General features: G+C 41.7%; 2 long non-coding RNA genes and 1 pseudogene across 2 annotated transcripts; 1 reads left to right on the forward strand and 2 right to left on the reverse strand.

Annotated features, from left to right (window-relative positions):
• Positions 1 to 6,692: 6,692 nt before the first annotated feature.
• Positions 6,693 to 7,948, reverse strand: LOC143942444 (uncharacterized). Its single transcript, XR_013264777.1, has 4 exons — positions 7,736 to 7,948; positions 7,482 to 7,637; positions 7,050 to 7,183; positions 6,693 to 6,904 (listed from the first exon to the last, which is right to left on the reverse strand). It is a non-coding gene; the product is annotated as an uncharacterized LOC143942444 (long non-coding RNA).
• A 4,236-nt stretch (positions 7,949 to 12,184) lies between these two features.
• On the forward strand, positions 12,185 to 13,440 carry LOC143942448 (uncharacterized). Its single transcript, XR_013264779.1, has 4 exons — positions 12,185 to 12,397; positions 12,496 to 12,651; positions 12,950 to 13,083; positions 13,229 to 13,440. It is a non-coding gene; the product is annotated as an uncharacterized LOC143942448 (long non-coding RNA).
• Positions 13,441 to 18,940: 5,500 nt separating this feature from the next.
• On the reverse strand, positions 18,941 to 19,541 carry LOC143942452 (proteasome subunit alpha type-5 pseudogene; annotated as a pseudogene).
• Between the last annotated feature and the right edge of the window lie 2,580 nt (positions 19,542 to 22,121).

Genomic DNA, 22,121 nt, shown 5'->3' on the forward strand with positions numbered 1-22,121 from the left:
ATGCACCATTCTTGTGGGATCCCCTAGAAGTTGAAAATCACTGTAGTAGACACTATACTCCTCTAGCTTCTGGGTCCCTTGCCTAGAGGGTGCCCTGCAGCATTATAAGCACAAGAGGTTGACCACTTGACAAGGGTGCCATTCACAGTAAGCTTTGCATTTTTTCAATGAATAAAAAGCATTCTCTGATTGTACTAAGTGGAGCATGTGACATCACAACTCCACCTTGTCCATTCCGAGAACAATTTGCATTTATAAAAAAAAAAAAATGCAAAGTGATCTCCGAATAGTGCCCATGCCAAACAGGTGACATCCTATGTTCAGAATGCAGCAAGGCAACTGCTCAGCACAGGACATGGAAGCTAGTTGAGATCACGGTAGTGACAGTGTCTTCTACAGTGATTTCCAAATTCTAGAAGGATCTCACAGGTATATGCATAACAGCTGGACCAATGTTACTATGTAAAAATATCCATATCTGGAATTCTTCTCTTAAAGGCTATTTCAGAGCGCATGCTTGAGCCCCTTAGAGAAGATTTTGACTGTCTTCTGCTGGGGACAGGTTAAAAAAAAAGTGTGCCAGTCCTGAAACTGCTTCAGATACTTAAAGCCAAGACTTTGTCATCACAAGGCACCAGAGCTATCTGGTAGGGAATTTATTCCAGGTCATGCTGACAAGTGGTATGTGATTGCTAAAGCCGCGTACACAGGGGCGGACTGTATGGCCTACTTAGTCCGTCATACAATCCGACGGACAGTCCGTCATACTTTCGAATGAACGGACTTGACCACACACACCACTTTTTGAGCGGACTAATACGGCGTGCTAAGTCCGCCATACTATCCGCCCTACTTTTGAAATGAACGGACTCGCCCACACACGCGGAGGAAAGTCCGCTCATTTCGAGTGCGTCTCCAGGTAGGCGGGGTCCGCGAAGGAGACGTCGCTGACCCCGCCGCCTGGTGTGGACTTAAAGGGGAACCCCAACACCGAAAAAAATCGGCGTGGGGGTCCCCCCAAGTCCACAACAGACCCTTGTCCGAGCACGCTACCCGGCCGGCCAGGAAAGGGGGGCGAGCGAGCGCCCCCCCTCCTGAGCCGTACCAGGCCGCGTGCCCTCAACATGGGGGGGTGCCTTGGGGAAGGGGGGGCGCGCGGCCCCCCACCCCAAAGCACCTTGTCCCCATGTTGATGAGGACAAGGGCCTCTTCCCGACAAGCCTGGCCGTTGGTTGTCGGGGTCTGCGGGCGGGGGGGCTTACATTCACCTGTAAAATAAAAGTACAAAAAAAAACACAACACACGAGATAAAATACTTTATTGCACAGCTCCGGGGGTCTTCCGTCTTCGGGGGTCTTCTTGCCGGACTCCTCCGCTATCTTCTTGTAGCTCATTTGCTAGCGGAGGAGTCCGGCTTTCTTCCTCGCCGCCGGCCTCTTCTCCCGACTTCGGGGGTCTTGTCCCCCTCTTCGGGTTCTTCTGCCGGGCCACCGTGCCTTCTTATAGCTCTTTTACAGGCGGTGGCCCGGTCTTCTGTCGCCGCCGCCGCCGCCTTCCATTCTTCTTCTTCTTCTTCTTCTTCTTCTTCTTCTTCTCCAGGAGATGTTGCCTCGACGATCTCTCCGGCCGGAATGCCAGGGACGCACTGCGCGGCCACTTATATAGGGACAAGGGGCGGTGTCACATGGCTTTATGTCACATGGGTTGGTGTCACATGGTGACCCCGCCCCCTTACGATGTCATAGTCCCCATGTGACATCAACCCATGTGACCAACCCATGTGACATAAAGCCATGTGACACCGCCCCTTGTCCCTATATAAGTGGCCGTGCAGTGCGTCCCTGGCATTCCGGCCGGAGAGATCCTCGAGGCAACATCTCCTGGAGAAGAAGAAGAAGAAGAAGAAGAAGAACGGAAGGCGGCGGCGGCGGCGGCGGCGACAGAAGACCGGGCCACCGCCTGTAAAAGATATATAAGGAGGCGCGGTGGCCCGGCAGAAGAACCGAAGAGGGGGACAAGACCCCCGAAGTCGGGAGAAAAGGCCGGCGGCGAGGAAGAAAGCCGGACTCCTCTGCTAGCAAAAGAGCTACAAAAAGATAGCGGAGGAGTCCGGCGAGAAGACCCCCGAAGACGGAAGACCCCCGGAGCTGTGCAATAAAGTATTTTATCTTGTGTGTTGTGTTTTTTTTTGTACTTTTATTTTACAGGTGAATGGGTAGGGGTACATTGTACCTCATACTCATTCACATAGGGTGGGGGGCCGGTATCCGGGGGCCCCCTTATTAAAGGGGGCTCCCGGATTCCGATAAGCCCCCCGCCCGCAGACCCCGACAACCAACGGCCAGGGTTGTCGGGAAGAGGCCCTTGTCCTCATCAACATGGGGACAAGGTGCTTTGGGGTGGGGGGGCCGCGCGGCCCCCCCTTCCCCAAGGCACCACCCCATGTTGAGGGCACGCGGCCTGGTACGGCTCAGGAGGGGGGGGCGCTCGCTCGCCCCCCTTTCCTGGCCGGTCGGGTAGCGTGCTCGGACAAGGGTCTGTTGTGGACTTGGGGGGGAACCCCACGCCAATTTTTTTCGGCGTTAGGGTTCCCCTTTAGGTCCATACCAGGCGGCGGGGCCAGCGACGTCTCCTTCGCAGGCCCCGCCTACCTGGATACCCGCTCGAAATGAGCTGACTTTTCTCCGGGCGGGAAAAGTCCGCTCATTTCAAAAGTACGGCGGACTGGCATACACACGGGCGGATTGTCCGCCGAAATGCGAGTACGACGGACAGTATTTCGAAAAATCCGAAATACTTAGTACGCCGGACTGCACGCTGAAAAAGTCCGCTGAAGCCCACACACGAGCGGACTGTCCGCTGAAATGTGTTTCGGCGGACTAAGTAGGCCATACAGTCCGCCCGTGTGTACGCGGCATAAGGCATGTGTATGCGTGGGAGGTGGTGATAAAGAGCCTCAATGTGCCTAGAAGCAAGTGGGGTATATGTAGCACTGTGTGGAGACATCTGCTGGTGGAAGCACAGACTGATTAACTTGCAGAGTGCCACCAACAGGTAAAACATGGCAGGACAGGTTAACCTTAATATAATATAAAATAACATAATGTAATGTATATAATATAATAATAGAAGTGTCTTTTTTTGTGTGTGTGTTATTACTGCTGCTTTTATTTTGCTTTTCAATTACGGTACCTTGCACAGTGCCACCAACAGGTAAACCCTAATATAATCTAAAAAATATATAACATAATGTAATATATATAATATTTTTTTGTATTATTATTATTAATAATAATAATAATAATAATAATAATAATAATAACAATAATAATAATCATAAAATAATAATAATAATTCTTGATTTTAGATTACCTTGCAAAGTGTCACCAACAGGTAGAACATTACAGGACAGGTTGATCCTAATATAATATAAAATAACATAATGTAATGTATATAATATAATAACATATTTTTTTTTTTCTGTTATTACTGCTGCTTTTATTTTTGCTTTTCGATTACCTTGCACAGTGCCACGAACAGGTAAAAAAGGGGAGGACAGGTTAACCCAAATGCAAAAAAAAAAATATATAATATAACATAATGTATTGCAGGGCTCAAAATTTCAAGTCCCGAGCTACTAGTCACAGTGCAACCTACATGTGTCCATCAATGCTGCTTCATCTGTGTCCATCAAGGCAGCCTCACCTGTGCCCAACAATGCAGCCTACCTGTGTCCATCAATGCTACGTCACCTGTGCCCATCAATGTAGCCTACCTGTGTCCATCAATGCAGCCTTCCTGTTTCCATCAATGCAGCCTCACCTGTGCCCAACGATCCAGCCTACCTGTGCCCATCAATGCAGCCTCACCTGTGCCCAACAATGCAGGCTTCCTGTGCCCATCAATGCAGCCTACCTGTGTCCATCAATGCAGCCTACCTGTGTCCATCAATGCAGCCTACCTGTGTCCATCAATGCAGCCTACCTGGGTCTATCAATGCAGCCTCACCTGTGCCCAACAATGCAACCTACCTGTTCCCATCAATGCTGCTTCACCTGTGTCCATCAATGCAGCCTACCTGTGTCCATCAATGGAGCATCACCTGTGCCCAACAATGAAGCCTACCTGTGTTCATCAATGCAGCCTACCTGTATCCATCAATGAAGCCTCACCTGTGCTCAACAAAGCAGCCTACCTATGTCCATTAATTACGCTTCACCTGTACCCAACAATGCAGCCTACCTGTGTCCATCGATGCCGCTTCACCTGTGCCCAACAATGCAGCCTACCTGTGTCCATCAATGCTGCTTCACTTGTGTCAATCAATGCAGCCTACCTGTGTCCATCAGTTCAGCCACACCTGTGCCCAACAATGCAGCCTACCTGTGTCCATCTATGCTGCTTCACCTGTTCCCATCAATGCAGCCTACCTGTGTCCATCAATGCAGCCTACCCATGTCCATTAATGCAGCCTCACCTGTCCCCAACAATTCAGCCATCCTGTGCCTATCAATAGCGTTTCACCTGTGCCCAAAAATGCAGCCTACCTTCTGCAAAAAGGGTATCAGAATTTGCTACTCTTTCTTGTAAAGAGCCATATTTTCTTATTCACAAGAATAAAGTAGTATTGCGCCCTCATTCTAACTTTCTACCAAAGGTAATGTCAAGTTTTCATTTAAACCAGGATATTGTTTCACCTTAATGTTTTCCAGAACCCAGTTCTACAGAAGAAAAGTCACTACATTCTCTTGATGTGAGTGAGAGCAGTCAAAGTCTACTTGAAGGCGACTGCTCAGATTTGAGAAATGGATGTTTTGTTTGTATTGCCTGAAAGTTCTAAAAGAGAACAGGCAGCATCGAAATCTACTATTTCTAAATGGATTTGACAAGTAATTGTTCAAGGTTATGGTTTAAAGAGGAAGATTCCACCTTTTCAAATGAAAACACACACCACAAGGGCTGTTAGTGCTTCCTGGTGCATGGTGGGTGCATCACCAAGCCTCCATGACTCAAATCTGCAAGGCCGCAACGTGGTCTTCAGTCCATACATTTACCAGATTCTATCAGGTGGATATAAAAAGCCACAAAGATATCGCCTTTGGGCGCAGTGTGCTGCAGGCAGCAGTATAAGTCCTCTGATCTCATGGTGCCCTACTTTTGTTGTGTCTCCCTCCCTTCAGTTGGCATTGCTCTGGGACATCCCACATAGTAATTACTATGGCTTTGTGTCCCGTGATGTATGATTAAGAAAATAGGATTTTTATAACAGCTTACCTGTAAAATCCTTTTCTTTGAAGTACATCACGGGACACAGAGGTCCCTCCCCTCTTTCTGGTATACACGTGTATTGCTTTGCTACAAAAACGGAGGCACTCCCAGTAGTGGGAGGGGTTATATAGGGAGTGGACTTCCTGTCTTAGGGTGTGCCAGTGTCCATCACCTGAAGGTGGCCTATAACCCACATAGTAATCACTATGGCTCTGTGTCCTGTGATGTACTTCATAGAAAAGGTTTTTACAGGTAAGCTGTTCTAAGAATCCTATTTTTCCACTTGCAAAATGTGAGTAGGCGAGGAGAAAATTTGAGGGCTGAATTTATTTTTGCTGTAACTATATTTATTACTAGGGTCAATTCTAAAATAATAATAATAATAATAATAATAATAATAATAATAATAATATTCATAATAATAATAATATTTTTTGCTTTTAGATTACCTTGCACTTGTGCCACCAACAGGTAAAAAAATTGGAGGAACATCTAAAATAACAAAAATAATATATAATCAGATTATGTAAACAGTATAATTTAGAGTTTTCTTTTTTTTGTGCTATTATTGCTGCTTTTATTTTTATTGCACTGTTTTTATTAATTGGGTCACAATAATAATAATAATAATAATAATAATAATAATAACTATTCTTATTCCTATTATTATTATTATTATTATTATTATTATTATTAGTAGTAGTAGTAGTAGTAATAGTAGTATATTTTTTAAAGAGGACTTACTATTTCACAGGTTAGATGTGCCACTGCCCATTACAAATGGGAACATTGCAATACAATATAATATAATGGTATATGAAAGTGGAAGGGCTTCTTTTCCCTTTTATTGTGTTACTACTGCTTTTATTATTGTTGCAGCTGTTTTTTTTACTAGGAGCAGTGCTAACAGGTATACCATTTTAAAATGCATCTTGATATTTCACTGGCTGAATGAAACCCATTACAAATTGCTGGTTCAGCCTGGAATGTGCAGAAATATCATCCATTATCCTACAAGATATAATCCTGAACCACTATGAAGTGTCACCCCTCCTGTTTTCAGATGAATGGATGTCTCTTGTAAATTGCTGTCCAGATTGATCGGAGAGGCTCAGTGCTGCTGGAGGCCTGGGGTGGGCTTCATGAGAGATGGCTGAACATTTCCACTGGATAGTGATTGCTTTTTACATGACAGCTCCACTCATCTCATGAAAGAATGGAACACTGCACCCTGGAAAGCCTGCACCGCTCCGCCATGTCATCAAGGAGCAATGGCAGTGGACATGTGTACATACTTATTACACACATATTTAAAACTGAACGCCATGCAAAGCTGAACTACATACAATAGCTGTATCCAAGAATAGGAAAAAAGGGGGGGGCCAGGGGATTTTTTTACGGTACACTATATAAAGAGACAGAGATTTCTTATAAAAGAATTCATAGCTTTAATATTTGAAAATATGTTAAAATTATTTTGGAAGAACCAAAATAGCAAAAAAATAACAAATACACTCTTTATACAAAACATTACATGACATAGAGTATAGGGGATCCTGAAAATGTTAGTTGCTGAGAATGATCATGTATCCTCCCGACATGTTTCGCGTTTTTGCTTCTTCAGGGGAGTATGCAACTAACATGAACGTAAACACAAGAAAAAGAGGGTTTAAGAATACAGAAAGTACATTTATGCCATACAATTAGATACACATAAATTTCAGAACATTAAATATGAAATTGGTCTCAATTCGCTCAGTCCAAAGAGGTACAATGCTTACCCAGGTATTGTCATTCCCGGCATCGCAACCCACAAGCCAATAGATGGTGAGATAGGTGGCAAGAATTAGGTGACAGGATCAAATGCTAAAAACAACCCAGCCCCATGCAGGGCATAGATGGAGGTAGACAAGCGCTACAAAAATCAAAAACAAAATCCAGAAATAAGTACCAAGTTTACAAATTCAGCACAGGTATTGAAAAATGTTACTTTGTAACAGAAAGGGTAAACGATATCAATCCCTCAATTATAGGAGGGAATTGGGGCTGAAAAACATGCCTCCATAGTAGAACATGAGATACTCATTATCAGAGGAATAGAACAATTGATTTTAATTACGCCTAATTAGTATAAAGGTTGTAAGAGGTAGCTGTTGGGGATGTACAACTGGTATACTGTTAAAGAGAGTAAAAGAAATAAAAATTATTTTTACCTGCAGTTAGAGTCAGAGATGAAAGAATTAATTCCATGTGATAATATTGGTGCAATACAGATGCAACAGATCACAAAGAAAGAATCAATTGATTCATTGTAGTGTTTTGTAAATTACAGAGTGCAGCGGTATGCTGCCACTCCAGGCTTGCTGAACCTACAAGCAAATAAAAGGAAGGATAAATAGGTATAGGTATAGAAAGATGAGGAACGATGTTGTAACAGTATAAAGTTCAACTAAGAAAATATATTTACCAGACAGAAAGAGTCAGCGTGGCGGCAGTATCTGTGCTGAACCTGCACTACAGATGAAGTGACAGCGCTGCCTTTTATATCCCCCATCCATCGAGCCGGCGTCTGACGTCACCGGCTCGATGCGGACAGCCATAGGTGGAAGCAGTGAGCATGTGCAAAGCCTTTCGAGTCGGCATTTGAACTACCAACCCCATAATGCCTCAGTGCTGACACGAGGTTCATTTGAATGAATGCTGATGGAGATGGGGCTACGCTAACTCACCGCCCTTAAAGGGGCGGGAAGACACAAGCCAGCATAGAGGGCAGATGAAACGACGATTGTCATGGCTTCTAACCCAAGAGGGGATTACATGCCCCCTTCCACCTCAAATCGGGAGCCGCCTGGGGATATAACCCAGCGGCGCCCTTGGGTGTCCATATGCCCTTGCATACTTGGAGCCAGGGAAGATAAAAAACAGAGGATCCAGTCCCAAACCACAAAATAGTAAGGCTTAGGAATGCGGTGTAGGGAAGGAGGGAAAGAGCAAAGCTCCTCAATGTGGGTGGGATTCATAGAGAGCAACAGAGATCCCTAAGTGTGCAAACCATGAAACCCACCTTGGGCCAAGCAAAGCGAGACAATAAAAGGTATATATTACCTGTACAGCGTTAGTAGTAATTAGAAATGACATTTGTTGATATACATAAATATTTTTAAATATGACATAAACATGGCAATAAAGAAAATAAAAATAAATATAAAATAAAAATAAAAAGAAAACCAAATAAATTGGGGAGGGGGTAGGAGGAAAAAAGGGGAGGGGGAAAGATAAACAAAAAGGGGAAAAAGGATATCACTTCTCTCTCTTCATGCCAGGCTCCACGGGGGCTCACAGCTGAGGTAGGAGGGTTCATGAAACAAACAAACAAAAGTTAGCTATAGAAAAGATCTGTAGCTTATATTTTCATTGAAACCAGGGTATTTTGTGGCTTTTAGGATAAAGATCCACTTGGCTTCAGTTTGTAAGAGAAGCTTATCCACTGAGCCACCTCTTGAGTTTAGAGGTATATGGGCCAGGGCTGAAAATCGTATCCAGTTGGGGTCAAAGGCATGATGGATGCCTATGTGCCTACTTATGGCTGTAATAATTTTTTTATTGAGAATGGGTTTGATGTGGTCTTTTATGCGGATAGAAAATAGTCTTTTAGTTTTACCAACGTAAAATCCTCCACAACGGCATTGGGCCAAATATACAACGCCTGGAGTGGAGCATGTAACGTGACATTTCGAAACAAACAGACTGCCATTTGGCAGTCTGATCTTTCGAGAATTGTATATATAGGGACACATGTCACATTGCCCGCATGAATAAGTACCAGGATGTTTAGGTTTAGTTTCCCCTGAGGAGTCCTGAAAGTGACTTCTAACTAGGCTGTCCTTGAGTGATTGAGGTCTCATATAGGTGATTGATGGTACATCGTTTATGTACTGATTAACAATGGAATCAGCTTTTAGAAGAGGCCAAAACTTTTTGATTATAGCACGGAAAGAATGATGTTGGTTAGAGTACTTGGTAATGATACGTACTTTATTATCCAAATTTTTTTGTTTATTGGAGAAGAGAAGGGAAGTCCTATCTTTATTTTTTACTCTATTATATGATTTTTTCAAAGATACATGACTGTATCCACGTGCTCTGAGTCTGTTATATAAGTCATTGGCTGCGATCTTAAAGTCCGAGTCAGTACTGCAGTTACGTTTGGCCCTTAGATACTGGCTATAAGGGATGCTCTTAAGGAGAGGTTTTGGATGAAAGCTTGTCGCATGCAAGACCGTATTGCCAGCAGTGGGCTTTCTGTATAAGGCAGAATATACATGTCCAGTGGCATCAATTTTAATGGTTAAGTCCAAAAATTCAATAGAATTTTGACTGTAGTTTAACGTAAACTTTAGATTGAATGGATTCACAGAAAGTAAATTAAAAAAGAGCAACAAATCTGATTCTGATCCTGACCAAAAAAATAAAATATCATCAATATACCTGTACCAGGCTGTGATGTTACTTAGAAAAGGGACGAGGTCTTCACGCGCGAAGGTATCTTTTTCCCACCCCCCCAGGTACAGGTTGGCATATGATGGGGCACATTTGGTCCCCATCGCAACCCCCTGCACCTGGAGGTAGTGGGATTGGTTAAATTGGAATACGTTGTGCTTTAAAATAAAATCCAATAGCTTCATAACAAATTTGTTGTAAGCAAAGAAATTTGAGCCTCTTTCTTGCAAATAGGAGCGTATTATTTGTAAACCTTTGGTATGTGGTATAGCATTATACAAACATTCCACGTCGATGGAAACCAACCAGGAATGTTTGTATAATGCTATACCACATACCAAAGGTTTACAAATAATACGCTCCTATTTGCAAGAAAGAGGCTCAAATTTCTTTGCTTACAACAAATTTGTTATGAAGCTATTGGATTTTATTTTAAAGCACAACGTATTCCAATTTAACCAATCCCACTACCTCCAGGTGCAGGGGGTTGCGATGGGGACCAAATGTGCCCCATCATATGCCAACCTGTACCTGGGGGGGTGGGAAAAAGATACCTTCGCGCGTGAAGACCTCGTCCCTTTTCTAAGTAACATCACAGCCTGGTACAGGTATATTGATGATATTTTATTTTTTTGGTCAGGATCAGAATCAGATTTGTTGCTCTTTTTTAATTTACTTTCTGTGAATCCATTCAATCTAAAGTTTACGTTAAACTACAGTCAAAATTCTATTGAATTTTTGGACTTAACCATTAAAATTGATGCCACTGGACATGTATATTCTGCCTTATACAGAAAGCCCACTGCTGGCAATACGGTCTTGCATGCGACAAGCTTTCATCCAAAACCTCTCCTTAAGAGCATCCCTTATAGCCAGTATCTAAGGGCCAAACGTAACTGCAGTACTGACTCGGACTTTAAGATCGCAGCCAATGACTTATATAACAGACTCAGAGCACGTGGATACAGTCATGTATCTTTGAAAAAATCATATAATAGAGTAAAAAATAAAGATAGGACTTCCCTTCTCTTCTCCAATAAACAAAAAAATTTGGATAATAAAGTACGTATCATTACCAAGTACTCTAACCAACATCATTCTTTCCGTGCTATAATCAAAAAGTTTTGGCCTCTTCTAAAAGCTGATTCCATTGTTAATCAGTACATAAACGATGTACCATCAATCACCTATATGAGACCTCAATCACTCAAGGACAGCCTAGTTAGAAGTCACTTTCAGGACTCCTCAGGGGAAACTAAACCTAAACATCCTGGTACTTATTCATGCGGGCAATGTGACATGTGTCCCTATATATACAATTCTCGAAAGATCAGACTGCCAAATGGCAGTCTGTTTGTTTCGAAATGTCACGTTACATGCTCCACTCCAGGCGTTGTATATTTGGCCCAATGCCGTTGTGGAGGATTTTACGTTGGTAAAACTAAAAGACTATTTTCTATCCGCATAAAAGACCACATCAAACCCATTCTCAATAAAAAAATTATTACAGCCATAAGTAGGCACATAGGCATCCATCATGCCTTTGACCCCAACTGGATACGATTTTCAGCCCTGGCCCATATACCTCTAAACTCAAGAGGTGGCTCAGTGGATAAGCTTCTCTTACAAACTGAAGCCAAGTGGATCTTTATCCTAAAAGCCACAAAATACCCTGGTTTCAATGAAAATATAAGCTACAGATCTTTTCTATAGCTAACTTTTGTTTGTTTGTTTCATGAACCCTCCTACCTCAGCTGTGAGCCCCCGTGGAGCCTGGCATGAAGAGAGAGAAGTGATATCCTTTTTCCCCTTTTTGTTTATCTTTCCCCCTCCCCTTTTTTCCTCCTACCCCCTCCCCAATTTATTTGGTTTTCTTTTTATTTTTATTTTATATTTATTTTTATTTTCTTTATTGCCATGTTTATGTCATATTTAAAAATATTTATGTATATCAACAAATGTCATTTCTAATTACTACTAACGCTGTACAGGTAATATATACCTTTTATTGTCTCGCTTTGCTTGGCCCAAGGTGGGTTTCATGGTTTGCACACTTAGGGATCTCTGTTGCTCTCTATGAATCCCACCCACATTGAGGAGCTTTGCTCTTTCCCTCCTTCCCTACACCGCATTCCTAAGCCTTACTATTTTGTGGTTTGGGACTGGATCCTCTGTTTTTTATCTTCCCTGGCTCCAAGTATGCAAGGGCATATGGACACCCAAGGGCGCCGCTGGGTCATATCCCCAGGCGGCTCCCGATTTGAGGTGGAAGGGGGCATGTAATCCCCTCTTGGGTTAGAAGCCATGACAATCGTCGTTTCATCTGCCCTCTATGCTGGCTTGTGTCTTCCCGCCCCTTTAAGGGCGGTGAGTTAGCGTAGCCCCATCTCCATCAGCATTCATTCAAATGAACCTCGTGTCAGCACTGAGGCATTATGGGGTTGGTAGTTCAAATGCCGACTCGAAAGGCTTTGCACATGCTCACTGCTTCCACCTATGGCTGTCCGCATCGAGCCGGTGACGTCAGACGCCGGCTCGATGGATGGGGGATATAAAAGGCAGCGCTGTCACTTCATCTGTAGTGCAGGTTCAGCACAGATACTGCCGCCACGCTGACTCTTTCTGTCTGGTAAATATATTTTCTTAGTTGAACTTTATACTGTTACAACATCGTTCCTCATCTTTCTATACCTATACCTATTTATCCTTCCTTTTATTTGCTTGTAGGTTCAGCAAGCCTGGAGTGGCAGCATACCGCTGCACTCTGTAATTTACAAAACACTACAATGAATCAATTGATTCTTTCTTTGTGATCTGTTGCATCTGTATTGCACCAATATTATCACATGGAATTAATTCTTTCATCTCTGACTCTAACTGCAGGTAAAAATAATTTTTATTTCTTTTACTCTCTTTAACAGTATACCAGTTGTACATCCCCAACAGCTACCTCTTACAACCTTTATACTAATTAGGCGTAATTAAAATCAATTGTTCTATTCCTCTGATAATGAGTATCTCATGTTCTACTATGGAGGCATGTTTTTCAGCCCCAATTCCCTCCTATAATTGAGGGATTGATATCGTTTACCCTTTCTGTTACAAAGTAACATTTTTCAATACCTGTGCTGAATTTGTAAACTTGGTACTTATTTCTGGATTTTGTTTTTGATTTTTGTAGCGCTTGTCTACCTCCATCTATGCCCTGCATGGGGCTGGGTTGTTTTTAGCATTTGATCCTGTCACCTAATTCTTGCCACCTATCTCACCATCTATTGGCTTGTGGGTTGCGATGCCGGGAATGACAATACCTGGGTAAGCATTGTACCTCTTTGGACTGAGCGAATTGAGACCAATTTCATATTTAATGTTCTGAAATTTATGTGTATCTAATTGTATGGCATAAATGTACTTTCTGTATTCTTAAACCCTCTTTTTCTTGTGTTTACGTTCATGTTAGTTGCATACTCCCCTGAAGAAGCAAAAACGCGAAACATGTCGGGAGGATACATGATCATTCTCAGCAACTAACATTTTCAGGATCCCCTATACTCTATGTCATGTAATGTTTTGTATAAAGAGTGTATTTGTTATTTTTTTGCTATTTTGGTTCTTCCAAAATAATTTTAACATATTTTCAAATATTAAAGCTATGAATTCTTTTATAAGAAATCTCTGTCTCTTTATATAGTGTACCGTAAAAAAATCCCCTGGCCCCCCCCTTTTTTCCTTTTTTCCTATTCTTGGATACAATATTTATAGAATTATTAGGGGATGAGGTACCTTTAACAGTAATGTGTCTCTGGGATAGTGTGGACCAACTTTTTTCTACATACAATAGCTGTTTTGCCCCGATAACAGGTTTCTGCTTATGTGCATCCATATTTGAGATTTACACAGCTCTGCTATATAGCACATCCATGCACATGACCTGATTTTTCTCATCTACAGATAAGTAATACTTATGCCGCGTACTTAGTCCGGCAAACAATCCGGCGGATAGTCCGGCGGACTTTCTACCGAACGGACTTGGCCACACACGGACACACAGAAAGTCCGGCGTTTGCTAGCGCGATGACGTACAGCACGTACGACGGGACTAGAAAAAGGAAGTTCATTAGCCAGTAGACAATAGCTTCCTTTTCGTACTTGCTTCTGAGCATGCGTCATTCTTAGTCCGCTAAACTAGCATACTGACGAACGTATTGTCCGCTGAAACCCAAGTCCGGCGGAAAGATTGGACTGCAAAAATACTTTCTAAGTCTGCCGGACTTTACGCTGAGAAAGTCCGCTGAAGCCCACACAACAATTTGATCGTGTGTTCACGGCATTACAGGTCTTGTCCCTCCTCTGGCCTGTGAATGGACAGTGAAAGAAGAATTTGTAGATGGAACTCTCCTATCACTTAGCCTTCTCCTGCTATCAGCACGCCCATTGAGCTCTGCTGTACAGTGGACTGAAAAAAGGCTTATACAGTAAAACCTTTGATTGTGAGCATAATTCGTTCCAGAAACATGCTTGTAATCCAAAGCACTCATATATGAAAGCAAATTCCCCCATAAGAAATAATGCAAACTCAAATGATTAGTTCCACAACCATTTATTCATAGGTCCTTCTGTTTATAGTTCATATAAAAATATTATAGCAATGTGACCAGGTTGTATAACCATAAAATGTCCGTCCACAAATGGAAGCCTCCATAAGGGGATTAGAAGCAAAATCCAGCAGGAGCTCCAGAGTATAAAAGAGAATAGCGGCGCCTCTAATGCCGTGTACACATGTTCGGACTTTCTGGCAGAAAAAGTCAGACGGAATCATTTCATTGGAAAAAAAAAAAAAAAAACAACATATTTGCTTGCATATGATTGGGTAATGGAAGTCAGCACAGCTTGACCCTTGTTTACTAAGCTCTGGAGCAATTTCACTTGCAAAGTACACAGTATTTTTGCCTTTAGTAAATCAACCCATGTAGTACATTGAGTGCATTGACGTGCCATTCAAAATGAATGGCAACACAACGCAGCAACATATGAAATGCAATAGTATAAATGTCTCCTTAATGATGTATTAATGAATACAGAGCTGTGTTCAATTGGTGCCTTTAAATCTGCCCTAGAGGTCAGCTTTAATGAAGAACTCTTAACTATTTTAAAAGATATGTATTATTTATTAGTTATTATTACTTCATTTTCCTTCTTTCCTTGAATTTGGACAGCAGCTAATATGCTGGCAAGTTTCTTTCACCTTCTCCTAATTTGGGACCAAATTATAAACAGGACAAATGATGATGTGGTTTTAGAGATTGTGTACTCCATAGTGAAGAGTTATTGAACTGTTATGTTCTCAGCTTTAAGAAAGAAAGAAAGAGAAATAGAAAGAAAGACAAAAGACAAAAAGATAGAAAGAAAGAAAGGAAAAAAAGAAAAGAAAGAAAGTGAGAAATAAAAAGAACTTTAGAAGAAATTGAAGAAAGGAAGAAAAGGAATAAATGAAGGAAGGAAAGGAAAAAAAGGAAAAGATTTAAAGAAGGAAATGAAGATAAGTAATGAAAAAAATAAGTAAACAAGTAAAGTTGAAAGAAAAGAAAAATAAAAGAACAGGGAGAAAAGAGGCAAGGAAAAGAATGAAAGAAAGGAAGGAAATTAAATGAAAAAAAAGGAAAGGACAGAAAAAGGAAAGGAAAGAGAGAAGGAAATGAAGAAAAGATAGGAAAGGAAAAAGAAAGAAAAGGAAAAGAATGAGAGAAGGAAAGGAAGAAAGGAAAAGCAAGGATAAGAAAGGAAGCGAAGGGAAAGGAAAGGAACAAATGAGAGAAGGAAGGAAAGGAAAGGAAAGAAGGGAAGGGAAGGGAAGGGAAGGGAAGGGAAAGGAAAGAATGAGAGAAGGAAAGGAAGAAAAGAAAAGAAAAGGAAGGATTGAGAGAAGGAACGGGAAGGAAAGGAAAGCGAAGGGAAGGGAGGGGAAAGGAAACAAAAGGAATGAATGAGAGAAGGAAAGGAAGAAAGGGAAGGGAAAAGGAAAGGAAAGCAAGGGAAAGGAAAGGAAAGGAAAGGAAAAGGAAGAAAAGTAAAGGAAAGGAAGACCAGAAAGAAAGCAAGATAAGGAAGGAAAAAGTAAAGAAAGAAAAACGATGAAAGCAAGTAAAACAGAATGAAAGGGAAGAAAATAAAGAAAAGGAAGCAAGGAAAAAAGAAAGAAAGAAAGAAAAAATAAATAAAAGGGAGAGGAGAAAGAAAGAAAAGGTATAAAGAATAGGGCAAAAAGAAGGAAGGAAAAGAATGAAAGAAAGGAAAGAGCGGAAAGGAGGAAAGGAAAGGAAAATAAAAAAAATTAGAGAAGGAAAGGAAAGGAAATGAAAAGAAAGGAAAGGAAAGAAAGAAGATGGGTTTGAGTGCAGCAATGCTCATATCTATTTTCAGAACACCAATGCTAATTAGTTAATGTGGTGGAGATATTGATGATCTGGTTAATCATTATCACACAAGGCTGTTAAAGTAATCAGGTAATTTGATGTACAGTATTGGGGGTTAGGTTGTTCAGTACCATGCACTGCAATGTGCTTCTAGGGTTAATATCACGCAACTGTCGGATCTATGAACACTATTTAATACGAAACTGGATGGAACATTGTCTGTGTTTGTATAATTAATGTTTTCTAGTGAATTACCAAGAGTGCATTAATAACAGAGCATCAATGGCCGTCAAGTACAAATCCCTCATGTCTACCATCATATGAATGGAGCTGATTCATAACAGTCAATAAGAAATAATTTTGTCTGGTTCGGAACTGTGACCCAGCATGGTCACTAAGTGGTTTGTACTCTTGTTTTCCTGTGTCGGGTTCCTGAGTGCAGCCGCCGTCAGCATGGAGTTTGCATGCTGTGTGGGTTGATGCTCTCAATAATAATAGAGTAAGCACACCATACATCTTTTAGTATTTTTGCAGGATTTATTTTAGTAGAAGATGAATGCTATTCATTTCTGACATGTATGACATATACACAGTGTCCCAATGCAGTCTAAATGTCATCTTCACTATTAAGCTCATCTTAAGCCATCAGCAAAATGAATCCAGATTTATTATATGGATGCACAGTTGCAGGATCAGGTTATACACAGAAAGCCCAGAATAAGTTCATATATCGATGTCTTTCCAAATGTCTCTTCCTCAGTCCTTACACAACTCACTAAATTGTTTAATGATCAAGAAAGAGAAATAAGGAAGGTTCCTAAAGCTTGCATTTATTTTGACTTAAAGCAGAAATTCAGCCAAAAAAGAAAATGAATACCATTAAAAAATAAAATAAAACAATATTTTGCTGCAATTTTCCTGCAATCCAGAGATTTCCTTTGCAATACTTTCTTATTACATTAGATGTCCTCAGTCTGATGGTCATCCCAGACGCACCCCCAACATGTGACTATACAGTGAAATGAGAGGCAGCACAATGATGAGCCCATCCCTCTATCAATTTGCGCTCTTATCCTATCAGCATGGCAGTTCCCCTCACGGTGTGGACCCTTTGATTGTAGAGGGTCGAATGCACGATCCCACTAAGGGTTTGTATCAGCAAGCAGATCCAAGATACTCCCTTCACATGATTGTTTTTTTCAATCGGCAATCTCAGCTTCCAAGCCACATAAGTTATGCAAATAAAAAAGCAATACATAGTGCTCTCCGTAGAAAATGGCATTTAATAATAATAAAACAAATTCAAAACTTACAAAAAAGGCACTTAAAACCAAGTGCCTGGTATGAACAGCATGTGTAACAAGGTCAACGATGGCCGTCCGTATCGTCGACCTTGTTACACACGCTGGCCATCGTTGACCTTGTTACACACGCATGCCATCATTGACATTGTTACACACGTATGCAATCGTTGACCTTGTTACAGGTGCTGGCCATCGTTGACCTTGTTACACGCGCATGCCATCGTTGACCTTGTTACACGCGCATGCCATCGTTGACCTTGTTACAGGCGCTGGCCATCGTTGACCTTGTTACACGCGCATGCCATCATTGACCTTGTTACAGGCGCTGGCCATCGTTGACCTTGTTACACACACATGCCATCGTTGACCTTGTCACACGCGCATGCCATCGTTGACCTTGTTACACACGCTGGCCATCGTTGACCTTGTTACACACGCTGGCCATCGTTGACCTTGTTACACGCGCTGGCCATCGTTGACCTTGTTACACGCGCTAGCCATCGTTGACCTTCTTACACACGCTGGCCATCGTTGACCTTGTTACACGCGCTGGCCATCGTTGACCTTGTTACACGCGCTAGCCATCGTTGACCTTCTTACACATGCTGGCCATCGTTGACCTTGTTACACATGCTGGCCATCGTTGACCTTGTTACACATGCTGTTCATACCAGGCACTTGGTTTTAAGTGCCTTTTTTTAAGTTTTGAATTTGTTTTATTATTAATAAATGACATTTTCTTTGGGGAGTACTATGTATTGCTATTTTTTATTTGCATAACTTATGTGGCTTGGGAGCTGTGATTGCTGATTGCAAAACCGATCATATGAAGAGAGTATCTTGGATCTGCTTGCTGATACAAACCCTGAGTGGGAAAGTGCATTTGACCCTCTATAATCAAAGGGTCCACACCATGAGGTGAGCTACCATTCTTACTATTGGTGGAGGTTTGTTTTTCCACAAAGTCACTTGCATAATTGTATTTGTTAGTCCATCACTGAAGACCTCACAGATTGTTTTACATGTGATATATGGACTTTTATATTTGATTTATGGACTGCTTAGCACTGCACTGTCTTTTTTATATTTTATCTTAGGAATTTGAATATTGACCCTTAGTGTTCAGCAGTTCTTATATTTGAGTCATTTTATTGCGCTGATTTGCCTTCTATTTATATCCTATCAGCATGCTACTTTTTTTTCAGCTTTTAAGGCTGGATTCACACCTGTGCATCTTTAGTGCTTTTTGCATTTTGCAGATTTGCACTACAGTCCATTTACCATGATTTCCTATGGAACACGTTCTGTAGTGCAAATCTGCAAAATGAAAAAAGCATTAAAAATGCATAGGTGTGAATCCAGCCTTAGAGTGAGAAAATGTTATTTGAAACAACTTAAACCTGCATCTAAATACAGATAAAATCATACAAAAAGTGGGAAATGAAAGCAAGATGTGGTCCAATCTGCTCTGGTAGTTCGATCATGATGTTCAAATGTCCTTTATAACTTCTTCTAGCTCCTCTTTACAGTACGTATGAAATTTCTTTCCAGGCTCTATTGCTGCAAGCTCAATGTTTGTGGCATTAAATTTTTCTTCCATCACCTGTTTTAGGATAGTGATTGATGATTTAATGGCTTCTTTCAGAGTCATTGACTTATGATAAACCTCCTGTAGACAGCTCTGAGCCCCTTCAGAAGCAAAGCCAATGGCCAAAGCATCACACTGAACAAAAGTTCCAGAAGGATCCATGTGAAAAAGCTGAGGCCCTTGCTCATCTGCACCACCAAAAAGAAGAGCAACTCCAAATGGACAACTCATGGCTCCAGGGTCAGCATTCTCCTCTCCAAATGGTAGCGCTAAATTAGAGACTGCCCGTGTGACATTTTCTACGGTCGTTGTTTCATTATAAGTAAACCAGTGATTGTGTGTTTCAACTCGAGCTTTAACAATTAAGGTCTTTGCATCTGCAATTAAGCCACTTATAGCACAGCCTATACGAGCATTTATCTCTACAATCTTCTCAATGCTATTGGGCTCCATTAAAGGAGATGTAATCCTCTTCTCGACTGCAAGATGTAGGCCTCGTACACACAATCGAATTGTTGGCCAACAAATCCATGGAATTTTGTTCGAAGGGCGTTGGCCCAAACTTGTCTTGCATACACACAGCCGCACAATTGTTGGGCAAAAATTACAAACATAGTGGCATACTACATTGCTTTTCAGCTCTTTAACGCTGCCCTTTGGGCTCCTTCTGCTAATTTTGTGTTAATAGAAGTTTGGTGAGTGTTGATTCACATTTTTCATTTCGCGCTTTTCGGTTTGTTTCTAAATGGCCGTTCGCCAACCAGACATGTTGCAAAATCAGAGGAGATAACGTAGTGATGTACTACGTGATTTTTCAGCTCTTTAGTGACACCTTTTGGGCTCCTTCTGCTAATTTTGTGTTAATAAAAGTTTGGTGAGTGTTGATTCACGCTTTTCTTTTCACGTTTTTCATTTCGCGCTTTTCATTTTGTGCTTTTCAGTTCGTTTCTGAATGGCCGTTCGTCAATCAGACATGTTGCGGAATCAGAGGAGATAACATGTTATTTATTATTGGCCTTGGAGTTATTCCTTTGACATTATTCTTTTGGTTGAATAATAATGATTTGATTTGTTATATTTTCTATATTTCTGGATGCATAGAATGCACTTTTTGGCTAAGTTCTATTGGCAGATAGCATGTCAAATTTTTTTTTTTAATGCATAATAAAAAAATTGTGTAGAATAATACTTGGCTACGTGTTTTACTTCAAATGACAGTTTGGGAGTAGGCAGTTACATTTAAAAAAATACAATGTAAAACTGACAAGGGACACTTGTATCTTTGATCTTAAAAACTACGGGATAATGGTGTTGTGGTAACTTGCCCAAATAATAATAATAAAAAAATAATATTATTCTTGATATCACTAGAAAAAAAAGCCTTTGAAAATTAGTTTGCAATAACTTCATCAGTATCACCAGCAGCTTCATTATAATCCCATTAAAAAAGAAGAGCATTGTGCGCTGCATTTTGAGATTTCATAATTTGCAGAATATTAATTCTCCATTACGAACGCTAGTTTACAAGACCGACCGCTTCTGAGCATGTGTGTTTGCAGTTTGGACTTTTGTCCGACGTACTTGTGTACATACGATCGGAAAAGTCCGACAACACACATTTTTTGGTGAAAAATTTGAAAACATGCTAGCCAACATTTGTTGGCGGAAAGTCCAACAACAATTGTCCGATGGAGCGTACACATGGTTGGATTGTCCTCCAACAGCCTGACATCCAACATTTCCCGTTGGAAAAGTGCGATCGTGTGTACAAGGCTTTACTCCTTCTGAGGTTTGGATACCAATGGCTGCAGTGTCGAGCTGTCATAATCGGAGCCTGTGAGAAACATCCCGCTACACCACTTCAAACCCGACCACAGATACACGGCCTATGAGCATGCTTCTTGTCAGAACATTAACTGATTGGCTTTTTTCTGCTTCTTTTTTGCACAATCCAGGTTTGCTATACAGGGGCTTCAGAAAGCAGGAAAAATGTACTTACACCATTGACATAAAAAAAAAAATGAATGACTATTACAGAGTTGTATTATTTGTGTTTTTATATGTCCCTGTAGTTCAGCTTTAAAGTGGAAGATTTACCCCCCTTCATAACCAGGCTATTTTTTGCAACTCGGCACGGCGTTACTTTAACTGACAATTGCGCAGTTGTGCGATGATGTACCCAAGTAATATGTACCATATGTATTGGCGTATAACACGCACCCCAAGTTTAGGAGGGAATTTAAAAGAAAAAAACTTTTAGGAGGGAAGTTTAAGGAAAAAAACTTACATTTAAATGCCCATCAATGCAGCCTTATCAGTGTCATTTGCAGCCTTGCATTGCAGCCTTGTCAGTCATTTGCAGCCTTACATTTGCAGCCTTGTCAGTCATTTGCAGCCTTACATTTGCAGCCTTGTCAGTCGTTTGCAGCCTTGTCAGTCATTTGCAGCCTTGCATTTACAGCCTTGTCAGTCATTTGCCGTTTAAAAATGGCACCGGTAGTTCTCGGCCGTTCTCGGTGGCTTTCGGGTATTTTCGGCCGCACTCGGCCATTCTCGGTTATTTGCGGCCACACTCGGCCGTTCCTCTGGGACTGTGACATCATACGAGGGCGGGGTCAACATGTGACATCGCCCGGTGACCCCGCCCATTGTCCCTATATAAGTCGCTGCACAACGCGTCCCTGTCATTGCGGCCAGAGACAGCGTTGAGTCAACATCTCAAGGAAGAAGAGAAGAAGAAGAAGAGAAGGCGGCGGCGTCGATGACGACAGAAGACCGGGCCACCGCTAATAAAAGAGCTGGAAGAAGGAAGCGGAGGCCCGGGAAGAAGAACCGAAGAGGGGGACAAGACCCCCGAAGTCAGAAGAAGAGGCGGCGGCGACAGAAAACCGGGCCACCGCTAATAAAAGAGCTGGGAGAAGAAAGCGGAGGCCCAGCAAGAAGAACCGAAGAGGGGGGCAAGACCATCGAAGAGACAGACAATACCCCCGAAGTCGGAAGAAGACCCTCGGGCGGTGATGAAGAAGAAAGCCGGGCTCCTCCGCTAGT

This window comes from Lithobates pipiens, unplaced genomic scaffold, assembly GCF_037356315.1.
Source record: "Lithobates pipiens isolate NorthernLeopardFrog02 unplaced genomic scaffold, aLitPip1_a1.2 Scaffold_10, whole genome shotgun sequence".
Classification (NCBI taxonomy): Eukaryota; Metazoa; Chordata; class Amphibia; order Anura; family Ranidae; genus Lithobates; species Lithobates pipiens.